This window comes from Mytilus galloprovincialis, chromosome 1 (assembly GCF_965363235.1).
Source record: "Mytilus galloprovincialis chromosome 1, xbMytGall1.hap1.1, whole genome shotgun sequence".
Classification (NCBI taxonomy): Eukaryota; Metazoa; Mollusca; class Bivalvia; order Mytilida; family Mytilidae; genus Mytilus; species Mytilus galloprovincialis.
This window is the reverse complement of record NC_134838.1, coordinates 30,621,727-30,648,851: the sequence shown is the minus strand read 5'-3', so window position 1 is coordinate 30,648,851 and position 27,125 is coordinate 30,621,727.

The window sequence follows — 27,125 nt, the reverse complement described above, 5'->3', positions numbered from 1 at the left end:
GAACTAGCGTGGACAAAATGTGTGGAAGAAGATTAATAAAAATAATAAGAAAAAAAAAAAGAAACGTAAAATAACAGTATGTCACCCCAACTCCGTTGAGGGTGCCATAAAAAAAAAGAAACGTAGAATAACAATATGTCACCCCAACTCCGTTGAGGGTGCCATAACTAGATTTGCCATTGCAAGCAATAGCGGATGGCACCCTTCCCCTATTGCCAGGCGAGCGGCAGCCAGTTTAGAAAATTGTTGTACAGTGATCGCACATATATGCATGGCAATACATGTTTCTGAAAATTTTCAGTACATTCAGAGCATTTTAAAAATTTTCACATTTCCGCTGTTTCCATGGCAACGGCAGCCATTTTGAAAATTTCAAAGTCAAAAGTCTCATCTTTACTTGCCAGTTAACAATAATATCAAGTTTCATCAATTTTGGAGCATTTTGAAATTTTTGAAATATTTGATCATGTATCCATGGTAACATAGTAGTTCCAATGATTGTCAAAATCATTCAAAACCTGTATATAGTGGACAACTACATTGTATAAAAATTTGATGATTTTATATTCAAGCATGCCAAAATTATTAACCAAACCCTGAAGTTTTTAGAGCATTTTGACCTTTTTGCATTGTTTCCATGGTAACAGCAGACATTTTGGAAATTCCAACGTCAAATTCTACATCTACCAAATTGGAAACAATTCATTGAATGTTGCTCATCGTTACCATGAAGTTTCAAAAAATTTGGAGCATTTTCATATTTTGGAAATTTTTGGTGCAGTTTCCATGGAAACATAGTAGTTCCAATGATTGCCAAAATCATCCAAAACCTATATATGGCTGGCACTTGCATTGTATTAAAATATAAGGATTCTGCGTTTAAGCATCTCCAAATTATTCACCAAAAACCAAAAAGTGGATTTTTTTACAGTTGTTACGTTTCCATGGTAACGGCGGACATCTTGAAAGTGCCAACCCCAAAAAGCAAATCTTCACATGGTGGTTAACATTATGGTATAGTTCCAACGTCTTTGGTCCATTTATATTAGAGTTCCAGAGTGGACAAAAAAGTGTGAAAGAAAAATAATAATAACTAGATTTGCGATTGCAAGCAATAGCGGATGGCACCCTTCCCCTATTGCCAGATGAGCGTTAGCCATGGTAACGGCGGCCATTTTGGAAATTCCAAAATCAAAAGTCAAGTCTACATTAGCTGAGCAACATTTGTTATAAGTTTCAATAAATTTGAAGCATTTTGAAGTTTTTTTGTATTTTTGCTGTTTCCATGGTAACGGCGGCCATTTTGAATATTCCAAAGTCAAACCCCCGCTGCAATATTTTCCCTCCACAATCATATACCATTTAATGTCTCTAGAATAAATTAAACATTAATGTTCTGGAATGTTCTGTGAAAATTCAAAGTTTTGACCTTTTTGCATTGTTTCCATGGTAACAACAGCGATTTTGGAAATTCCAACGCCAAATTCCACATCTTCCAATGTTGCTCATCGTAACTGAGAAGTTTCATTAAGTTTGGAACATTTTGAGATTTTTGAATTTTTTGGAGTAGTTTCCATGGCAACATAGTAGTTCCAATGAGTGCCAAAATCATCCAACACCTGTATATAGTGGGCACCTACATTGTATTAAAATATAATGATTCTGAGTTATATAGTTTCCAAATAATTCACGAAAACAAAAAACTGGATTTTTTCACATTTGTTCCGTTTCCATGGTAACGGCAGCCATCTTGAAAGTGCCAACCCCAAAAAGCAAATCTTCATCTGGTGGTTAACATTATGGTATAGTTCCATCTTCTTGAGTCCATTCACATGAGAGTTCCAGACTGGACAAAAATGTGTGGAAGAAAAATAATAATAAAAATAAAAAAAACAAAAAGAAACGTAGAATAACAATATGTCACCCAAACTCCGTTTAAGGTGCCATAACTAGATTTGCGATTGCAAGCAATAGCGGATGGCACCCTTCCCCTATTGCCAGGTGAGCGGTAGCCATGGTAACGGCGGCCATTTTGGAAATTCCAAACTCAAAAGTCAAGTCTACATTAGCTGAGCAACATTTGTTATAAGTTTCAATAAATTTGAACCATTTTGAAATTTTGTGTATTTTTGCTGTTTCCATGGTAACGGCAGCCATTTTGAATATTCCAAAGTCAAACCCCCACTGAAATTTTTTCCCTCCACAATCATATACCATTTAATTTTTTCTAGAATAAATTCAACATTGATGTTCTAGAATGTTCTGTGAAAATTCAAAGTTTTGACCTTTTTGCATTGTTTCCATGGTAACAACAGCGATTTTGGAAATTCCAACGCCAAATTCCACATCTTCCAATGTTGCTCATCGTTACTATGAAGTTTCATAAAGTTTGGAACATTTTGAGATTTTTGAATTTTTTGGAGTAGTTTCCATGGCAACATAGTAGTTCCAATGAGTGCCAAAATCATCCAACACCTGTATATAGTGGGCACCTACATTGTATTAAAATATAATGGTTCTGAGTTAAATAGTATCCAAATAGTTCACCAAAACAAAAAACTGGATTTTTTCACATTTGTTTCGTTTCCATGGTAACGGCAGCCATCTTGAAAGTGCCAACCCCAAAAAGCAAATCTTCATCTGGTGGTTAACATTATGGTATAGTACCATCTTCTTGGGTCCATTCACATTAGAGTTCCAGACTGGACAAAAATGTGTGGAAGAAAAATAATAATAACTAGATTTGTAATTGCTAGCAATAACGGATGGCACCCTTCTCCCATTGCCAGGTGAGCGGCAGCCATTTTGAATATTTCAAAGTCAAAGAGCACTTTTACAAATGTTTATTAACATTGTTGTAAAATTTCATGTCGTTTGGAGCATTTTGAAATTTTGGAAAATTTTGCTGTTTCCATGGTAACAGTTACCATTTCCAAAATTCCAAAGACAGGTGCCACATTGGTACATGCCATGTTACATATCTATTAAGTTTCATTGGGATTGATGCTATATTCTTCAAGAAAATGTAGGTTTTATGTGTTTTCCCATAGGGTCAATGTTAAACTATCGCCCTGTTTCCATGACAATGGCGGCCATTTTGGAACTTCTTGATATTGCATGCACATCTAGGCATATCAAGTGACACTTCCACAAAATTTCATCCACTTGGGTCTTATAATGAAGAATTTAGAATTTTGAAAATTTTTCACATTTTTGCAGTTTCCATGGAAACGGCAGCCATCTTGAACCATTCCATGGTGACTGCAACTCTTCACCTAAGGGTCCTCAATATAATAGAGTTCCATCAACTTTGGTCCTTTGGATTTCGAGAAATCTCCTGGACAAAATGTGTGGAAGAAAAATAATAAAAACTAGATTTGCCATTGCAAGCAATAGCGGATGGCACCCTTCCCCTATTGCCAGGTGAGCGGTAGCATTGGTAACGGCGGCCATTTTGGAAATTCCAAACTCAAAAGTCAAGTCTACATTAGCTGAGCAACATTTGTTATAAGTTTCAATAAATTTGAAGCATTTTGAAGTTTTTTGTATTTCTGCTGTTTCCATGGTAACGGCTGCCATTTTGGAAATTCCAAACTCAAAAGTCAAGTCTACATTAGCTGAGCAACATTTGTTATAAGTTTAAATAAATTTGAAGCATTTTGAAGTTTTTTGTATTTTTGCTGTTTCCATGGTAACGGCGGCCATTTTGAAAATTCCAAAGTCAAACCCCCGCTGCATTTTTTTCCCTGCATAATCATATACAATCATATACCATTTAATGTCTCTAGAATAAATTATACATTGATGTTCTAGAATGTTCTGTGAAAATTCAAAGTTTTGACCTTTTTGCATTGTTTCCATGGTAACAACAGCGATTTTGGAAATTCCAACGCCAAATTCCACATCTTCCAATGTTGCTCATTGTTACTGTGAAGTTTCATTAAGTTTGGAACATTTTGAGATTTTTGAAATTTTTGGAGTAGTTTCCATGGCAACATAGTAGTTCCAATGAGTGCCAAAATCATCCAACACCTGTATATAGTGGGCACCTACATTGTATTAAAATATAATGATTCTGAGTTAAATAGTATCCAAATAGTTCACCAAAACAAAAAACTGGATTTTTTCACCTTTGTTCTGTTTCCATGGTAACGGCAGCCATTTTTTACCATTCCAATGTCTCTTGCACAACTTCACATGGCGGTTCATAATATGGTATAGTTCCATCAACATGGGTTTGACCAATTCCGAGAAATAGCATGGACAAAATGTGTGGAAGAATAAAAATAATAATAATAAAAAGAAAAAAAAGAAACGTAGAATAACAATATGTCACCCCAACTCCGTTGAGGGTGCCATAATAATAAGAAAAAAAAGAAACGTAGAATAACAATACGTCACCCCAACTCCGTTGAGGGTGCCATAAAAACTAGAATTGCCATTGCAAGCAATAGCGGATGTCACCCTTCCCCCAATTGCCACTAAGTTGCAGCCATTTCAGAATCGTTTAACAGTGAATGCACATATATGCATGGCAATACATCTTTTTGTAAATTTTCAGTACATTCACAGCATTTAAAAAATTTCACATTTCTGCCGTTTCCATGGCAACGACAGCCATTTTGAAAATTTCAAAGTCAAAAGCCTCATCATTACTTGTCAGTTAACAATAATATCAAGTTTTATTAAGTTCAAAGCATTTTGAGAATTTTTGACTTTTTTGCAGTTTCCATGGCAACAGTGGCCATTTTTGAAATTCCAAAGTCAAAAGTCTCATCCAGACTTGGCAGTCAACAATAATATTAAGTTTCATCAATTTTGGAGCATTTTGAAATTTTTGAAATATTTGATCCTGTATCCATGGTAACAGAGTAGTTCCAATGATTGTCATAATCATTCAAAACCTGTATATAGTGGACAACTATGTTGTATAAAAATTTGAAGATTTTAAGTTCAAGCATACCAAAGTTATTCACCAAACCCGGAAGTTTTTGGAGCATTTTGACCTTTTGGCATTGTTTCCATGGAAACGGCAGACATTTTGGAAATTCCAACGCCAAATTCCACATCTACCAAAGTTGCTCATCGTTATGCTAGAATTTCGAAAAATTTGGAGCATTTTCATTTTTTGGAAATTTTGGTGTAGTATCCATGGCAACATAGCAGTTCCAATGATTGCCAAAATCATCCCAAAGCAGTATATAGTGGGCACCTACATTGTATTAAAATCTAAAGATTTTAAGGTTAAGCATTCTCAAACAATTCACCTAACTCCAAAATTATATTTTTTCACTATTTTTCCGTTTCCATGGTGATAACAGCCATTTTTTTAGTGCCAATATTGAAAAGCAACAGGAAAGTCAGGGTTCCTTGTTATAGTTCACCATCATTCAGATTGGTTCCTTTGGCTTTGAGAAAGCGAGCGGACAAAATTAGGTGGAAGAAAAATAATAATAACTAGATTTGCCATTGCAAGCAATAGCGGATGGCACCCTTCCCCCATTGCCAGGCGAGCGGCAGCATTTTCGAAAATTGTAAAGTCAAAGAATGCATCTACACATGCAAATTATCATTTTTGTAAAGTTTCGTTGAGTTTAGAGCATTTTAATATTTTTGAAATTTTTGCTGTTTCCATGGTTACGGCGGCCATTTTGAAAATTCCAACCTCAAAAGTCAACTCTGCTTATGCTAGTGACCATTTCTGTAAAGTTTCATCCAGTTTGCAGCATTTTCATTTTTTTGAAATTTTTTGCATTGTTTCCATGGTAACAAAAGCCATTTTGGAAATTCCAACTCCAAAAGCTTCATCTGCCAATGTTGCTCATTGTTACTGTGAAGTTTCATTAAGTTTGGAGCATTTTGATATTTTTGAAAATTTTGGTGTTGTTTCAAATTATCATTTTTGTAAAGTTTCGTTGAGTTTGGAGCATTTTTATATTTTTGAAACTTTTGCTGTTTCCATGGTTACGGCGTCCATTTTGAAAATTCCAACTTCAAAAGTCAACCCTGCTTATGCGAGTGACCATTTCTGTAAAGTTTCATCCAGTTTGCAGTATTTTCATTTTTTTGAAATTTTTTGCATTGTTTCCATGGTAACAAAAGCCATTTTGGAAATTCCAACTCCAAAAGCTTCATCTGCCAATGTTGCTCATTGTTACTGTGAAGTTTCATTAGGTTTGGAGCATTTTGATATTTTTGAAAATTTTGGTGTTGTTTCCATGGCAACATAGTAGTTCCAATGAGTACCAAAATCATCCAACACCTGTATACAGTGGGCACCTACATTGTATTAAAATATAATGATTCTGAGTTAAAGCATATCTAAGCAGTTCACCAAAACAAAAAACTGGATTTTTTCCTATTTGTTCCGTTTCCATGGTAACGGCAGCCATCTTGAAAGTGCCAACCCCAAAAAGCAAATCTTCATATGGTGGTTAACATTATGGTATAGTTCCATCTTCTTGGGTCCATTCACATTAGAGTTCCAGACTGGACAAAAATGTGTGGAAGAAAAATAATAAAAACTAGAATTGCCATTGCAAGCAATAGCGGATGTCACCCTTCCCCCTATTGCCACTAAGCGGCAGCCATTTCAAAATTGTTTAACAGTGAATGCACATATATGCATGGCAATACATCTTTCTGTAAATTTTCAGTATATTGAGAGCATTCTAACAAATTTCACAATTCTGCTGTTTCCATGGCAACGGCAGCCATTTTGAAAATTTTGAAGTCAAAAGTCACATCTTTACTTGCCAGTTAACAATAATCTCAAGTTTCATTAAGTTCAAAGCATTTAGAGAATTTTTGACTTTTTTGCAGTTTCCATGGCAACGGTGGCCATTTTGGAAATTCCAAAGTCAAAAGTCTCATCCAGACTTGCCAGTCAACAATCATATTAAGTTTCATCCATTTTGGAGCATTTTGAAATTTTTGAAATATTTGGTCCTGTATCCATGGTAACAGAAGAGTTCCAATGATTGTCAAAATCATTGAAAAGCTGTATATAGTGGACAACTATATTGTGTAAAAATTTGATGATTTCAAGTTCAAGCATACCAAAATTATTCACCAAACCCTGAGGTTTTTAGAGCATTTTGACACTTATGCACTGTTTCCATGGTAACGGCAGACATTTTGGAAATTCCAACGCCAAATTACGCATCTACCAAAGTTGCTCATCGTTACTATGAAGTTTCAAATAATTTGGAGCATTTTGATATTTTGAAATTTTTGGTGTAGTTACCATGGCAACATAGTAGTTCCAATGATTGCCAAAAATCATCCAAAACCAGTATATGGCCGGCACCTACATTGTATCAAAATATAATGATTCTGAGTTTAAGCATGTACAAATAATTCACCAAAACCAAAAAGTGGAATTTTTCACAATTGTTCCGTTTCCATGGAAACGGCAGCCATTTTTAATGGTCTTAGACCCTACTGCAACCCGAAATTTTTTGTTCCTCCTTATAGTGAACTATCATTAAGATTGGTTCCATTTTACTCCAAAAAAGCTGTCGGACAAAAAAAGGTGGAAGAATAATAATAATAACAAAGAAACATAAGAAAAGCAATATGTCACCCGACATTGTCGATCGGGTGACATAATAAAAAAAACAAAAAGAAACGTAGAATAACAATATGTCACCCCAACTCCGTTGAGGGTGCCATAATAAAAAGAAAAAAAAGAAACGAACAATAACAATATGTCACCCCAACTCCGTTGAGGGTGCCATAAAAATAAAAAAAACTAGATTTGTAATTGCTAGCAATAACGGATGGCACCCTCGTTCCCCCCATTGCCAGGCGAGCGGCAGCCATTTTGGAAATTCCAAAGTCAAAGAGTGCATCTACACCTGCAAGTTATCGTTTTTGCAAAATTTCATTAAGTTTGGAGCATTTTGAAATGTTGGACAATTTTGCTGTTTCCATGGTTACGGCGGCCATTTTGGAAATTCCAACTTCAAAATGCAACTCCGCACATGTCAGTCACTTTTCCTGTAAAGTTTCATCCAGTTTGCAGCACTTAAATTTTTTTGGAAATTTTGAACATTTGTGCTGCAACCATGGTTACAGTAGATAATTCTAAAATTCTAAAAGCAGACATCTCATTGCCACATGTCATGTTATATATCAATACAGTTTCATTTACTTTTGTGCACTACTCTCTGAGAAAATGCTGATTTTATGCATTTTTCCATAGGGTCAATGCAAAACTTGGCCCCAGTTTCCATGACAACGGCGGCCATTTTGAACTATCCATATATTGTCTTGACATCTTGGCATACTGGAAAACATTTTCATAAAGTTTCATCCAGTTGGATCTTATAACGAAAGAGTTAGAATTTTTGATATTTTAGCTGTTTCCATGGTTACGGCAGCCATATTGAAAATTCCAAAGTCAAACTGGAAATCAGCACATGCCAGTTAACATTCCTGTGGAGTTTCTTCCAGTTTGGACCACTTTGATTTTTTTCGCATTTGTGCTGTTTCTATGGTAACGGCGGCCATCTTGAAAGTGCCAACCCTAAAAAGCAAATCTTCACATGGTGCTTCACATTATGATATAGTTCCATCAACTTGGGTCCATTCAATTCTGAGATCCAGAGTGGACAAAAAAGTGTGGAAGAAAAATAAAAATAAAAAAAAGAAAAAGAAACGTAGAATAACAATACGTCACCCCAACTCCGTTGAGGGTGCCATAACTAGAATTGCCATTGCAAGCAATAGCGGATGTCACCCTGGTCCGCCAATTGACACTAAGTGGCAGCCATTTCGATTTTGTTTTAACATTTAATAACATATTTACTTCACAATACATCATTCTGCGAATTTTTAGGAAGTTCAAAGCATTTTGAAAATTTTAACATTTGTACTGTTTCCATGACAATAGCGACCATTTTGGAAATTCCGAAGATGGATGGCAGATCATCACATGCCAAAGAACATTTCCACAAAGTTTCAGTCAATTTGAGAGACTTTCCGATTTTTCACATTCTTTCTGTTTCCATGACAACGGCAGCCATCTTGGAAATGCCAACCCCCGATTGCACATCTGCACATGGGGGTTAACATTATGGTGAAGGTCCATCATCGTTGGTCCATGCAATTCCGAGAAATAGTCTGGACAAAAAAGTGTGGAATAATAAAGAAAAGAAAAAGAATCGTACAACTAGATTTGCCATTGCAAGCAATAGCGGATGGCACCCTTTCCCCATTGCCAGGCCAGCGGCAGCCATTTAGAAAATTTTTGCTGTTTCCATGGCAACGGCGGCCATTTTGAAAATTCGAAACTCAAAAGTTAAGTCTACATAAGCTAGGCAACATTTGTTATAAGTTTCAATAAATTTAAAGCATTTTGAAGTTTTTCATAATTTTGCTGTTCCCATGGTAACGGCTGCCATTTTGAATATTTCAAAATCAAACCCTCGCTGCATTTTTTTCCCTCCATAATCATATATACCATCATATACCATTTAATGTCTCTAGAATAAATTTAACATTGATGTTCTGGAATGTTCTGTGAAAATTCAAAGTTTTGACCTTTTTGCATTGTTTCCATGGTAACAACAGCGATTTTGGAAATTCCAACGCCAAATTCCACATCTTCCAATGTTGCTCATCGTTACTGTGAAGTTTCATTAAGTTTGGAACATTTTGAGATTTTTGAATTTTTTGGAGTAGTTTCCATGGCAACATAGTAGTTCCAATGAGTGCCAAAAATCATCCAACACCTGTATATAGTGGGCACCTACATTGTATTAAAATATAATGATTCTGAGTTAAATAGTATCCAAATAGTTCACCAAAACAAAAAACTGGATTTTTTCACATTTGTTCCGTTTCCATGGTAACGGCAGCCATCTTGAAAGTGCCAACCCCAAAAAGCAAATCTTCATCTGGTGGTTAACATTATGGTATAGTACCATCTTCTTGGGTCCATTCACATTAGAGTTCCAGACTGGACAAAAATGTGTGGAAGAAAAATAATAATAACTAGATTTGCCATTGCAAGCAATAGCGGATGGCACCCTTTCCCCATTGCCAGGCCAGCGGCAGCCATTTAGAAATTTTTTGCTGTTTCCATGGCAACGGCGGCCATTTTGAAAATTCCAAACTCAAAAGTTAAGTCTACATAAGCTAGGCAAAATTTGTTATAAGTTTCATTAAATTTAAAGCATTTTGAAGTTTTTCATAATTTTGCTGTTCCCATGGTAACGGCGGCCATTTTGAATATTCCAAAGTCAAACCCCCGCTGCATTTTTTTCCCTCCATAATCATATATACCATCATATAACATTTAATGTCTCTAGAATAAATTTAACATTGATGTTCTGGAATGTTCTGTGAAAATTCAAAGTTTTGACCTTTTTGCATTGTTTTCATGGTAACAACAGATATTTTGGAAATTCCAACGCCAAATTCCACATCTTCCAATGTTGCTCATCGTTACTGTGAAGTTTCATGAAGTTTGGAGCATTTTGATATTTTTGAAATTTTTGATATAGTCTCCATGGCAACATAGTAGTTCCAATGAGTGCCAAAATCATCCAACACCTGTATATGGCCGGCACCTACATTGTATCAAAATATAATGGTTCTGAGTTTAAGCATATCAAAACAGTTCACCAAAACAAAAAACAGGATTTTTTCACATTTGTTTCGTTTCCATGGAAACGGCAGCCATCTTGATGGTGCCATACCCCACTGCACTATAGAATGTGGTGGTCTACATTATGGTATAGTTCCATCAATATTGTTCAAGCCAACTCCGAGAAATAGAATGGACAAAAAAGTGTGGAAGAATAAAAATAATAATATGAAAAAAAGAAACGAACAATAACAATATGTCACCCCAACTCCGTTGAGGGTGCCATAAAAATAAAAACAAAAAGAAACGTAGAATAACAATATGTCACCCAAACTCCGTTTAGGGTGCCATAACTAGATTTGTAATTGCTAGCAATAACGGATGGCACCCTTCCCCCATTGCCAGGGTAACGGCAACCATTTTGAAAATTCCTCAGTCAAAGAGTGTATCTACACTTGCAAACTAACATTTTTTTTAAAGTTTCAAAAATTTTTGGAGCTTTTTGAAATTTTTGAAATTTTTGCAGTTTCCATGGTAACGGCGGCCATTTTGAAAATTCCGAAGTCAAACTGTAAATCAGCACATGCCAGTTAACATTCCTGTGAAGTTTCTTCCACTTTGGAACACTTTGATTTTTTTCACATTTTTGCTGTTTCCATGGTAACGGTGGCCATCTTGACCATTCCAAAGTCAGAGGGACAACTTCGCATGGTGGTCAACATTATACCATAGTTCCATCGACTTTAGTCCATTCTATTCCGAGAACTGCTCCGGACAAAAATAGTGGAAGAAAAATAATAATAACTAGATTTGTAATTGCTAGCAATAACGGATGGCACCCTCGTCCCCCATTGCCAGGCGAGCGGCAGCCATTTTGGATATTCCAAAGTCAAAGAGTGCATCTACACCTGCAAGTTATCATTTTTTGCAAAATTTCAGTAAGTTTGGAGCATTTGGAAATTTTGGACAATTTTGCTGTTTCCATGGTTACGGCGGCCATTTTGAATATTCCAAAGTCAATCCCCCGCTGCAATTTTTTCCCTCCATAATCATATATACCATCAAATACCATTTAATGTCTGTAGAATAAATTTAACATTGATGTTCTGGAATGTTCTGTGAAAATTCAAAGTTTTGACCTTTTTGCATTGTTTCCATGGTAATAACAGATATTTTGGAAATTCCAACGCCAAATTCCTCATCTTCCAATGTTGCTCATCGTTACTGTGAAGTTTCATGACGTTTGGAGCATTTTGATATTTTTGAAATTTTTGGTGTAATTTCCATGGCAACATAGTAGTTCCAATGAGTGTCAAAATCATCCAATACCTGTATATAGTGGGCACCTACATTGTATTAAAATATAATGTTTCTGAGTTAAAGCATATCCAAACAGTCCACCAAAACAAAAAACTGTATTTTTTCACATTTGTTCTGTTTCCATGGAAACGGCAGCCATCTTGAAACATTCCATGCTTCCTGCAACTCTGCACATGGGGGTCCTTATTATAGTTGAGTTCCATCAACTTTGGTCTTTTTGATTTCGAGAAATCGCCTGGACAAAAAGTGTTGCAAGAAAAATAATAATAATAAGAAAAAAAAGAAACGTAGAATAACAATACGTCACCCCAACTCCGTTGAGGGTGCCATAACTAGATTTGTAATTGCTAGCAATAACGGATGGCACCCTCGTCCCCCCATTGCCAGGCGAGCGGCAGCCATTTTGGAAATTCCAAAGTCAAAGAGTGCATCTACACTTGCAATTTATCATTTTTGCAAAATTTCGTTGAGTTTGGAGCATTTTGAAATTTTGGACAATTTTGCTGTTTCCATGGTTACGGCGGCCATTTTGGAAATTCCAACTTCAAAATGCAACTCCGCACATGCCAGTCACTATTCTTGTAAAGTTTCATCCAGTTTGCAGTACTTGATTTTTTTTGGAAATTTTGAACATTTGTGCTGCAACCATGGTTACAGTAGATAATTCCAAAATTCTAAAAGCGTACATCTCATTGCCACATGTCATGTTATATATCAATGCAGTTTCATTTACTTTGGTGCACTACTCTCTGAGAAAATGCTGATTTTATGCATTTTTCCATAGGGTCAATGCAAAACTTGGCCCCTGTTTCCATGACAACGGCGGCCATTTTGAACTATCCAAATATTGTCTTGACACCTTGGCATACTGGAGAACATTTTCATAAAGTTTCATCCAGTTGGATCTTATAACAAAAGAGTTCGAATTTTTGATATTTTAGCTGTTTCCATGGTAACGGCAGCCATTTTGAAAATTCCAAAGTCAAACTCGAAATCAGCACATGCCAGTTAACATTCCTGTGGAGTTTCTTTCAGTTTGGAACACTTTGATTTTTTTCTCATTTGTGCTGTTTCCATGGAAACGGTGGCCATCTTTTACCATTCAATAGCAAGGTGCACAACTTCAAATGGGGTTCCTCATTATAGTTCAGTTCCATAAACATTGGTCCGTTCAATTCTGAGAACTCGCGCGGACAAAATGTGTGGAAGAAAAATAAAAATAATAAGAAAAAAAAGAAACGATGAATAACAATATGTCACCCCAACTCCGTTGAGGGTGCCATAACTAGATTTGTAATTGCTAGCAATAACGGATGGCACCCTTCCCCCATTGCCAGGGTAACGGCAGCCATTTTGAAAATTCCTCAGTCAAAGAGTGCATCAACACTTGCAAATTAACATTTTTTAAAGTTTCATAAATTTTGGAGCATTTTGAAATTTTTGACATTTTTGCAGTTTCCATGGTAACGGCGGCCATTTTGAAAATTCCGAAGTCAAATTGTAAATCAGAACATGCCAGTTACCATTCCTGTGAAGTTTCTTCCACTTTGGAACACTTTGATTTTTTTCGCATTTTTGCTGTTTCCATGGTAACGGTGGCCATCTTGACCATTCCAAAGTCAGAGGGACAACTTCGCATGGTGGTCAACATTATACCATAGTTCCATCAACTTTGGTCCATTCTATTCTAAGAACTGCTCCGGACAAAAATAGTGGAAGAAAAATAATAATAAAAAAAAGAAACGTAGAATAACAATATGTCACCCCAACTCCGTTGAGGGTGCCATAACTAGATTTGTAATTGCTAGCAATAACGGATGGCACCCTTCCCCCATTGCCAGGGTAATGACAGCCATTTTGAAAATTCCACAGTCAAAGATTGCATCTGCACTTGCAAATTAACATTTTTTTAAAGTTTCATAAATTTTGGAGCTTTTTGAAATTTTTGAAATTTTTGCAGTTTCCATGGTAACGGCGGCCATTTTGAAAATTCCGAAGTCAGACTGTTAATCAGCACATGCCAGTTACCATTCCTGTGAAGTTTTTTACACTTTGGAACACTTCGATGTTTTTCGCATTTTTGCTGTTTCCATGGTAACGGTGGCCATCTTGACCATTCCAAAGTCAGAGGGACAACTTCACATGGTGTTCAACAATATACCATAGTTCCATCAACTTTGGTCCATTCTATTCTGAGAACTGCTCCGGACAAAAATAGTGGAAGAAAAATAATAATAAAAAAAAGAAACGTAGAATAACAATATGTCACCCCAACTCCGTTGAGGGTGCCATAACTAGATTTGCCATTGCAAGCAATAGCGGATGGCACCCTTCCCCCATTGCCAGGCGAGCGGCAGCCATTTTGAAATTTCCCAAGTCAAAGAGTGAATTTACACATGCAAATTATCATTTTTGTTAAGTTTCATAAAGTTTGGAGCATTTTGAAATTTTTGAAATTTTTTCTGTTTCCATGGTAACGGCGGCCATTTTGGAAATTCCAACTTCAAAATCCAACTCTGGCCATGTCAGGTACCGTTTCTGTAAAGTTTCATCCAGTTTGCAGCATTTTGATTATTTTGAAATTTTGGACATTTTTGCTGTTTCCATGGCAATGGCAGGTATTTTGAAAATTCCAAGAACTGTTGGTACCTCAGGGCACCACTGCCAACATTTACATAAACTTTCAAGAGGTTGCCTCTTATAACGAAAGATTTAGAATTTGGATTTTTTTTTACATTTTTGCAGTTTCCATGGTAACGGCGGCCATTTTTTACCATTCCAATGTCTCTTGCACAACTTCACAGCGCGGTTCATATTATGGTATAGTTCTAACAACATGGGTCTGGCCAATTCCGAGAAATAGTATGGACAAAATGTGTGGAAGAATAAAAATAATAACTAGAATTGCCATTGCAAGCAATAGCGGATGTCACCCTGGTCCACCAAGTGCCACTAAGCGGCAGCCATTTCGAAATGTTAACATTAAATTAACTAATTTACTTTACAATGCATCAGTTTGCAAATTTTTAGAAAGTTTAAAGCATTTTTTAAATTTTGTTGTTTTTACTTTTTCGATGGCAACGGCGGCCATCTTGAAAATTCCAAAGTCATACTTCTCCTTCATATTGTACTCCCCATAATATTTTACAATCATATAACATTTAATAGCTGTACAACACTAATGTTCTGGAATGTTCCATCACATTTTCTCATTTTGATGTTTTTGCCTTGTTTCCATGGTAACGGCAGCCATTTTGGAAATTCCAAAGTTGAATGCCACATCTAGATTTGCCAGGCAACATTTCTGTAAAAGTTTTATATATTTTTAAAGAATTTTCAAATTTTTGATATTTTTGATCAGTTTCTATGGCAACATGGTAGTTCCAATGAATCTCAAAATCATCCACAGCATGTATATAGAGGACAGCTACATTGTGTAAAAATATGATGATTAAATGTTTTGTCATAGTCAAATTATTCACCAAAAACTAAAACTTCATTTTTTCACTCTTTTTCTGTTTCCATGGTAACAGCAGACATCCTGGAAGTGCCAATCTCGACTGCACTTCGGACAATGGTTATTAACATTCTGGTATAGTTCCATTACAATTGGTCCATACGTTTTCAAGAAATAGTCTGGACAAAAAAGTGTGGAATAATAATAATAAAAAAAAGAATCGTACAATAACAATATGTCACCCGACCTCCGTCAGGGTGACATAACTAGATTTGCGATTGCAAGCAATAGCGGATGGCACCCTTCCCCTATTGCCAGGTGAGCGGCTGCCATTTTGAAAGTTCCGATGTCAAAGACCGCATTTACAGATGTCTATTCACATTGTTGTAAAGTTTCATCAATTTTGGAGCATTCTGAAATTTTTGAAATATCCATGGTAACGGCGGCCATTTTGGAAATTCCAAACGCAAAAGTCAACTCTACATTAGCTAAGCAACATTTGTTATAAGTTTCAATAAATTTGAAGCATTTTGAAGTTTTTCGTATTTTTGCTGTTTCCATGGTAAAGGCGGCCATTTTGAAAATTTTAAAGTCAACCTGCTGCTGCAATTTGTTCTCACCATAATCATATATATCATCATATACCATTTAATGTCTCTAGAATAAATTTAACATTGATGTTCTGGAATGATCTGTGAAAATTCAAAGTTTTGACCTTTTTGCATTGTTTTCATGGTAACAACAGATATTTTGGAAATTCCAACGCCAAATTCCACATCTTCCAATGTTGCTCATCGTTACTGTGAAGTTTCATTAAGTTTGGAACATTTTGAGATTTTAAAAATTTTTGGAGTAGTTTCCATGGCAACATAGTAGGTCCAATGAGTGCCAAAATCATCCAACACCTGTATATAGTGGGCACCTACATTGTATTAAAATATGATGATTCTGAATGTAAGCATATTCAAACAGTTCACCAAAACAAAAAACAGAAATTTTTCACATTTGTTTCGTTTCCATGGTAACGGCAGCCATCTTTTACCATTCCAATGTCTCTTGCACAACTTCACAAGGCGGTTCATATTATGGTATAGTTCCATCAACATGGGTCTGACCAATCCCGAGAAATAGCATGGACAAAATGTGTGGAAGAATAAAAACAAAAATAAGAAAAACTAGATTTGCGATTGCAAGCAATAGCGGATGGCACCCTTCCCCTATTGCCAGGTGAGCGGTAGCCATGGTAACGGCGGCCATTTTGGAAATTCCAAACTCAAAAGTCACGTCTACATTAGCTGTGCAACATTTGTTATAAGTTTCAATAAATTTTAAGCATTTTGAAGTTTTTCGTATTTTTGCTGTTTCCATGGTAACGGCGGCCATTTTGAATATTCTAAAGTCAAACCCCCCGCTGCATTTTTTCCCTCCATAATCATATACAATCATATACCATTTAATGTCTTTAGAATAAATTTAACATTGATGTTCTAGAATGTTCTGTGAAAATTCTAAGTTTTGACCTTTTTGCATTGTTTCCATGGTAACAACAGCGATTTTGGAAATTCCAACGCCAAATTCCACATCTTCCAATGTTGCTCATCGTTACTGTGAAGTTTCATAAAGTTTGGAACATTTTGAGATTTTTGAATTTTTTGGAGTAGTTTCCATGGCAACATAGTAGTTCCAATGAGTGCCAAAATCACCCAACACCTGTATATAGTGGGCACCTACATTGTATTAAAATATAATGGTTCTGAGTTCAATCATATCCCAATAGTTCACCTAAACAAAAACCTGGATTTTTTCCACATTTGTTTCGTTTCCATGGCAACGGCAGCCATCTTGATGATGCCATACCCCGTTTGCACAATTTCATATAGTGGACTACATTATGGCATAGATTCATCAATATTGTTCAAGCCAATTCCGAGAAATAGCATGGACAAAAAAGTGTGGAAGAATAAATATAATAAGAAAAAAAGAAACGAACAATAACAATATGTCACCCCAACTCCGTTGAGGGTGCCATAAAAAGAACGGAACAATAACAATATGTCACCCGAACTCCGTTGAGGGTGCCATAAAAAAAGAAACGTAGAATAACAATATGTCACCCAAACTCCGTTTAGGGTGCCATAATAATAAGAAACGATACAAAAACAATAAGTCGCCAAAAACTCCGTTTTGGTGACTTAATAAGAAAAAAAAGAAACGTAGAATAACAATATGTCACCCCAACTCCGTTGAGGGTGCCATAATAAAAAGAAAAAAAAGAAACGTAGAATAACAATATGTCACCCCAACTCCGTTGAGGGTGCCATAACAAAGAAACATAAGAAAAGCAATATGTCACCCGACATTGTCGATCGGGTGACATAATAAGAAAAAAAAGAAACGTAGAATAACAATACGTCACCCCAACTCCGTTGAGGGTGCCATAATAATAAAAAAAAAGAAACGGAGGAAAAGCAATATGTCACCCGACATTGTCGATCGGGTGAAATAACTAGAATTGCCATTGCAAGCAATAGCGGATGTCACCCTTCCCACTAAGCGGCAGCCATTTCAAACTTGTTTAACAGTAAATGCTCAAATATGCATGGCTATTCATTTTTTTGTAAATTTTCAGTAGATTCAGAGCATTTTAAAGTATATCACGTTTATACCGTTTCCATAGCAACAGCAGCCATTTTGAAAATTTCAAAGTCAAAAGTCTCATCTTTACTTGTCAGTTACCAATAATATCAAATTTCATTAAGTTAAAACCATTTTGAGAATTTTTGACATTTTTGCAGTTTCCATGGCAACCATGGCAATTTTGGAAATTCCAACTTCAAAAGTCATATGTAGACTTGACAGTCAACAATCATATCAAGTTTCATCAATTTTGAAGAATTGTGAAATTTTTGCTCCTGTATCCATGGTAACATAGTAGTTCCAATGATTGTCAAAATCATTCAAAACCTGTATATAATGGACAACTATATTGCATAAAAATTTGATGATTTTAAGTTCAAGCATACCAAAGTTATTCATCAAACCCGGAAGTTTTTGGAGCATTTTGACGTTTTTGCATTGTTTCCATGGAAACGGCAGACATTTTGGAAATTCCAAAGCGTAATTCCACATCTACCGAAGTTGCTGATCGTTATGATTAAGTTTCAAAAAAATTGGAGCATTTTCATATTTTTGAAATTTTTGGTGTAGTTTCCATGGCAACATAGTAGTTCCCAGCATATGGGTGGCACCTTTATTGTATTTAAATATAATGATTCTGAGTTTAAGCATCTTCAGATTATTCACAAAAACCAAAAACTGGAATTTTTCACAATTGTTCCGTTTCCATGGTAACGGCAGCCATTTTTAATGGTCTTAAGACCTACTGCAACCCGAAATTTTGTGTTCCTCATTATAGTCAACTATCATTAAGATTGGTTCCATTGTCTCCAAGAAAACTGCCGGACAAAAATCATTGGAAGAATAATAATAATAGTAAAGAAACAGAGGAAAAGCAATATGTCACCCGACATTGTCGATCGGGTGACATAAAAATTAAAAACCAATTGTTCAAAGAACAATTGAAGGTCTTTCAACCAATAAGGATCTATTTTGATATGAAAATATTAAGATTCAGTTGAAAATGTCAGTTGCTATGGCTTTATGATATGAAAATATGAATTTCGAGCAAAGGTCAAAATCTAGAACGTCCAATTAACCTATGACTTTGACTCCAATTTCAAGGTCATAAACCAAGGATCCCAAATCAAAAGACCCTAGGTCATTTGTATGTATGGTTCATGAGTAATATCACTTTACCCATAATTCTAAATATAAGAGGGGCGAAAACTCCCGTTTATTGTCTACGCACCCTTCCAATCAAAAATTTTAAGTTACGACATGTCGCAACTAACAATTTAGTAAAAAGAATTTGTCGAAATCTTATAAAGTTAATGAGAATAAGTGAAAATAAGCCAAAATCAAAATTTAGAATTTGGCCTTGACCTTTGACCTTGACCTAATTTTCATTTTTTTTGGACCAAGGTTCTTAAATCAAATGACCCTAGGTCTCTATCACTTATAGTTTACCAGTTAGAAATGCATATCACTGATATCATATATAAAAGGGGGGATAACTCTCATATGGAGTCTCCGGATAGCTTCGGTTGAAATGAAACAGAACATCCTAAGGATGTAACGAGCAATTTGGAAAAAAAAATTTGTCGGTTTCTTATACGGTTGCGAAGGAGTAGTGGCCACAAGAAAAACAGTGTTCGGGGATATAACTCTTACAAGGTAAAGTTTTTTGTTACGCGGTGTCAGTTTCAGAAGCGTATTAACTGTTCGATATCATTTACCTTATATCTAAGCGATATCTTGTGAAACAAAAAAACAGCGTAGGATAAAAAAGTTGGCGGAAGAAAAAAAAATAAAATTAAAAACCAATTGTTCAAAGAACAATTGAAGGTCTTTCAACCAATAAGGATCTATTTTGATATGAAAATATTAAGATTCAGTTGAAAATGTCAGTTGCTATGGCTTTATGATATGAAAATATGAATTTCGAGGAAAGGTCAAAATCTAGAACGTCCAATTAACCTATGACCTTGACCCCAATTTCAAGGTCATAAACCAAGGATCCCAAATCAAAAGACCCTAGGTCAGTAGTATGTATGGTTCATGAGTAATATCACTTTACGCATAATTCTAAATATAAGAGGGGCGGAAACTCCCATTTGTTGTCTACGCACCCTTGCAACCAAAATTTATAAGTTACAACATGTCGCAACTAACAATTTAGTAAAAATAATTTGTCGATATCTTATAAGGTTAATGAAAATAAGTGAAAATAAGCCAAAATCAAAATTTAGAATTTGACCTTGACCTTTGACCTTGACCTACTTTTCATTTTTTTGGACCAAGGATCTTAAATCAAAAGACCCTAGGTCTCTATCACTTATGGTTTACCAGTCAGAAATGCTAATCACTTATATCATATATAAAAGGGGGGATAACTCTCATATGGAGTCTCCGGATAGCTTCGGTCCAAATGAAACAGAACATCCTGAGGATATAACGAGGAATTTGGAAAAATAAATTTGTCGGTTTCTTATACGGTTGCGAAGTAGTAGTGGCCACAAGAAAAACAGTGTTTGGGGAGATTACTCTTACAAGGTAAAGGTTTTTGTTACGCGGTGTCAGTTTCAGAAGCGCATTAACTGTTCGATATCATATACCAAATATCTAAGCGACATCTTGTGAAACAAAAAAACAGCGAAGGAAAAAAAAGTTAGCGGAAGAAAAAAAAAAAAAAAAATATTAATAATAATAATTAAAAACCAATTGTTCAAAGAACAATTGAAGGTCTTTCAACCAATAAGGATCTATTTAGATATGAAAATATTAAAATTCAGTTGAAAATGTCAGTTCCTATGGCTTAATGATGTATAAATATGAATTTTAAGCAAAGGTCAAAATCTAGAACGTCCAATTTACCTATGACCTTGACCTCAATTTCAAGGTCATAGACTAAACATCTCAAATAAAAAGACACTAGTTCCTTAATATGTATGGTTCATGAGTAAAATCACTTTACGCATAATTCTTAATATAAGAGGGGCGAAAACTCCCTTTTATTGTTTACGCACCCTAGCAACCAAAATTTATAAGTTACGACATGTCGCAACTAACAATTTAGTAAAAAGAAATTGTCGATATCTTATAAGGTTAATAAAAAAAGGTGAAAATAAGCCAAAATCAAAATTAAGAATTTGACCTTGACCTTTGACCTTGACCTAATTTTCATTTTTTTGGACCAAGGATCTTAAATCAAAAGACCCTAGGTCTCTATCACTTATAGTTTACCAGTTAGAAATACATATCACTGATATCATATATAAAAGGGGGGATAACTCTCATATGGAGTCTCCGGATAGCTTCCGTTGAAATGAAACAGAACATCCTAAGGATATAACGAGCAATTTGGAAAAATAAATTTGTCGGTTTCTTATACGGTTGCGAAGAAGTAGTGGCCACAAGAAAAACAGTGTTTGGGGAGATAACTCTTACAAGGTAAAGGTTTTTGTTACGCAGTGTCAGTTTCAGAAGCGCATTAACTGTTCGATATCATATACCAAATATCTAAGCGACATCTTGTGAAACAAAAAAACAGCGAAGGAAAAAAAAGTTGGCGGAAGAAAAAAAAGAGAAATAATAATAATAATAATAATAATTAAAAACCAATTGTTCAAAGAACAATTGAAGGTCTTTCAACCAATAAGGATCTATTTAGATATGAAAATATTAAAATTCAGTTGAAAATGTCAGTTCGTATGGCTTAATGATGTATAAATATGAATTTTAAGCAAAGGTCAAAATCTAGAACGTCCAATTAACCTATGACCTTGACCTCAATTTCAAGGTCATAGACTAAACATCTCAAATAAAAAGACACTAGTGCCTTAATATGTATGGTTCATGAGTAAAATCCCTTTACGCATAATTCTTAATATAAGAGGGGCGAAAACTCCCTTTTATTGTTTACGCACCCTCGCAACCAAAATTTATAAGTTACGACATGTCGCAACTAACAATTTAGTAAAAAAAAATTGTCGATATCTTATAAGGTTAATGAAAAAAGGTGAAAAGAAGCCAAAATCAAAATTAAGAATTTGACCTTGACCTTTGACCTTGACCTAATTTTCATTTTTTTGGACCAAGGATCTTAAATCAAAAGACCCTAGGTCTCTATCACTTATAGTTTACCAGTTAGAAATGCATATCACTGATATCATATATAAAAGGGGGGATAACTCTCATATGGAGTCTCCGGATAGCTTCCGTTGAAATGAAACAGAACATCCTAAGGATATAACGAGCAATTTGGAAAAATAAATTTGTCGGTTTTTTATACGGTTGCAAAGCCTTAGAGGACACAAGAAAAACAGTGTTCGGGGAGATAACTCTTACAAGGTGAAATTTTTTGTTATGCGGTGTCAGTTTCAGAAGCGTATTAACTGTTCAATATCATATACCATATATCTAAGCGACATCTTGTGAAACAAAAAAACAGCGAAGGAAAAAAAAGTTGGCGGAAGAAAAAAAAAAAAAAAAAAAATAATAATAATAATAATAATAATCAGAACGAATTCAATAGGTCTTTCAACAGAAAGGTTGAAAGACCTAATAATAATAATAATCAGAACAAATACAATAGGTCTTTCAACAGAAAGGTTGAAAGACCTAATTAAAAACCAATTGTTCAAAGAACAATTGCAGGTCTTTCAACCAATAAGGATCTATTTAGATATGAAAATATTAAAATTCAGTTGAAAATGTCAGTTCCTATGGCTTAATGATGTATAACTATGAATTTTAAGCAAAGGTCAAAATCTAGAACGTCCAATTAACCTATGACCTTGACCTCAATTTCAAGGTCATAGACTAAACATCTCAAATAAAAAGACACTAGTTCCTTAATATGTATGGTTCATGAGTAAAATCACTTTACGCATAATTCTAAAAATAAGAGGGGCGAAAACTCCCTTTTTTGGTTTACGCACCCTTGCAACCAAAATTTATAAGTTACGACATGTCGCAACTAACAATTAATTAAAAAAAAAATGTCGATATCTTATAAGGTTAATGAAAAAAGGTGAAAATAAGCCAAAATCAAAATTTAGAATTTGACCTTGACCTTTGACCTTGACCTAATTTTCATTTTTTTGGACCAAGGATCTTAAATCAAAAGACCCTAGGTCTCTATCACTTATAGTTTACCAGTTAGAAATGCACATCACTGATATCATATATAAAAGGGGGGATTACTCTCATATGGAGTCTCCGGATAGCTTCGGTTGAAATGAAACAGAACATCCTAAGCATATAACGAGCAATTTGGAAAAATAAATTTGTCGGTTTCTTATACGGTTGCGAAGGAGTAGTGGCCACAAGAAAAACAGTGTTCGGGGAGATAACTCTTACAAGGTACAGTTTTTTGTTACGCGGTGTCAGTTTCAGAAGCGTATTAACTGGTCGATATCATTTATCTTATATCTAAGCGATATCTTGTGAAACGAAAAAACAGCGAAGGAAAAAAAAGTTGGCGGAAGAAAAAAAAAAAAAATAATAATAATCAGAACAAACCCTATAGGTCTTTCAACTGAAAAGTTGAAAGACCTAATAATCAGAACAAACCCTATAGGTCTTTCACCTGAAAGGTTGAAAGACCTAATAATAATAATAATCAGAACAAACCCTATAGGTCTTTCACCTGAAAGGTTGAAAGACCTAATAATAATAATCAGAACAAATACAATAGGTCTTTCAACAGAAAGGTTGAAAGACCTAATTAAAAACCAATTGTTCAAAGAACAATTGAAGGTCTTTCAACCAATAAGTATCTATTTAGATATGAAAATATTAAAATTCAGTTGAAAATGTCAGTTCCTATGGCTTAATGATGTATAAATATGAATTTTAAGCAAAGGTCAAAATCTAGAACGTCCAATTAACCTATGACCTTGACCTCATATTCAAGGTCATAGACTAAACATCTCAAATAAAAAGACACTAGTTCCTTAGTATGTATGGTTCACGAGAAAAATCAATTTACGCATAATTCTTAATATAAGAGGGGCGAAAACTCCCTTTTATTGTTTATGCATCCTTGCAACCAAAATTCATAAGTTACGACATGTCGCAACTAACAATTTAGTTAAAAAAAATTGTCGATATCTTATAAGGTTAATGAAAAAAGGTGAAAATAAGCCAAAATCAAAATTTAGAATTTGACCTTGACCTTTGACCTTGACCTAATTTTCATTTTTTTAGACCAAGGATCTTAAATCAAAAGACCCTAGGTCTCTATCACTTATAGTTTACCAGTTAGAAATGCATATCACTGATATCATATATAAAAGGGGGGATAACTCTCATATAGAGTCTCCGGATAGCTTCGGTTGAAATGAAACAGAACATCCTAAGGATATAACGAGCAATTTGGAAAAAAAAAATTGTTGGTTTCTTATACGGTTGTGAAGGAGTAGTGGCCACAAGAAAAACAGTATTTGGGGAGATAACTCTTACAAGGTACAGTTTTTTGTTACGCGGTGTCAGTTTCACAAGCGTATTAACTGTTCGATATCATTTACCTTATATCTAAGCGATATCTTGTGAAAGAAAAAAACAGCGAAGGAAAAAAAAGTTAGCGGAAGAAAAAAAAAAAAAAAAATAATAATAATAATAATTAAAAACCAATTGTTCAAAGAACAATTGAAGGTCTTTCAACCAATAAGGATCTATTTAGATATGAAAATATTAAAATTCAGTTGAAAATGTCAGTTCCTATGGCTTAATGATGTATAAATATGAATTTTAAGCAAAGGTCAAAATCTAGAACGTCCAATTTACCTATGACCTTGACCTCAATTTCAAGGTCATAGACTAAACATCTCAAATAAAAAGACACTAGTTCCTTAATATGTATGGTTCATGAGTAAAATCACTTTACGCATAATTCTTAATATAAGAGGGGCGAAAACTCCCTTTTATTGTTAACGCACCCTCGCAACCAAAATTCATAAGTTACGACATGTCGCAACTAACAATTTAGTAAAAAGAAATTGTCGATATCTTATAAGGTTAATAAAAAAAGGTGAAAATAAGCCAAAATCAAAATTAAGAATTTGACCTTGACCTTTGACCTTGACCTAATTTTCATTTTTTTGGACCAAGGATCTTAAATCAAAAGACCCTAGGTCTCTATCACTTATAGTTTACCAGTTAGAAATACATATCACTGATATCATATATAAAAGGGGGGATAACTCTCATATGGAGTCTCCGGATAGCTTTTGTTGAAATGAAACAGAACATCCTAAGGATATAACGAGCAATTTGGAAAAATAAATTTGTCGGTTTCTTATACGGTTGCGAAGAAGTAGTGGCCACAAGAAAAACAGTGTTTGGGGAGATAACTCTTACAAGGTAAAGGTTTTTGTTACGCGGTGTCAGTTTCAGAAGCGCATTAACTGTTCGATATCATATACCAAATATCTAAGCGACATCTTGTGAAACAAAAAAACAGCGAAGGAAAAAAAAGTTGGCGGAAGAAAAAAAAAAAAAAAAAAAATAATAATAATTAAAAACCAATTGTTCAAAGAACAATTGAAGGTCTTTCCACAAGTGAAGATCTGTTTTATTATCAAAAGATTAAAAATGAATCTAAAATGTCAGTTCCTATGACTTTATGATGTATAAATATGAATTTAAAGCAAAGGTCAAAATCTAGAACGTCCTATTAACCTTTGACCTTGACCTCAATTTCAAGGTCACCAACCAAGGACCTCAAAGAAAAATACCCTAGATCTTTAATATGTATGGTCAATGAGTTATATCACTTTAGGCATGATTTTAAATATAAGATGGGCGAAAACTCTCATTTATTGTTTACGTTCCCTTCCAACCAAAATTTATAAGTTACAACATGTCGCAACTAACAGTTTAGTAAAAATAATTTGTCAATATCTTTCACGGTTGTTGAAAATAAGAGAAAATAAGCCAAAATCAAAATTTAGAATATGACCTTGACCTTTGACCTTGACCTTATTTTCCTTTTTTTGGACCAGGGAACTTAAATCCAAAGACCCTAGGCCTATATCACTGATGGTTTACCAGTTAGAAACGCATATCACTTATATCAAATGCATAAGGGGAATAACTCTCATATGGAGTCTCCGGATAGCTTCGGTCCAAATGAATATCCTAATCCTGAAGATGTAACGAGCAATTTGGTAAAATAAATTTGTCGTAATCTTTAACGGTTGCGAAGGAGTAGTGGCCACAAGAAAAACAGTGTTTGGGGAGATAACTCTTACAACGTAAAGTATTTTGTTACACAGTTGTAAATTTTTAAAGCGTATAAACTATACGATACCATATTCCAAATATCTAAGCGACATCTTTTGAAACATCAATAATACGCAAGAAAAAAAATTAGGCGGAAGAAAAAAAAAAAAAAAAAAAATAATAATAATTAAAAACCAATTGTTCAGAGAACAATTGTAGGTCTTTCCACTAGTAAAGATCTATTTTGATATTGAAATATGAAAAATCAGTTTAAAATGTTAGTTCCTATGGCTTTATGATGTATTTATATGAATTTAAAGCAAAGGTCAAAATCTAGAACGTCATATCAACCTATGACCTTGACCTCAATTTCAAGTTCACAAACCAAGGACTTTAAATCAAAAGACCCAAGGTCTTTAATATGTTTGGTTTATTAGTAATATCACTTTACGCGTAATTCTAAATGTAAGATGGGCAAAAACTCCCATTTATTGTCTGCGCACCCTTTCAATCAAAATATACAAGTAAGGACATGTCGCAACTAACAATTTATGAAAAATTATTTGTCGATATGTCATAAGGTATTTGAAAATAAATGAAAATAAGCCAAAATCAAAATTTAGAATATGACCTTGACCTTTGACCTTGACCTCATTTTTATTATTTTCGACCAAGGACCCGAAATCTAAAGACCCTATGTCTTTATCACTTATGGTTTACCATTTAGAAATGCATATCACTTAATTAAATGGAAAAGGGGGAATAACTCTCATATGGAGTCTCCGTAAAGCTTCGGTCCAAATGAATATCCTAATCCTGAAGATGTAACGAGCAATTTGGTAAAATAAATTTGTCGTAATCTTTAACGGTTGCGAAGGAGTAGTGGCCACAAGAAAAACAGTGTTTGGG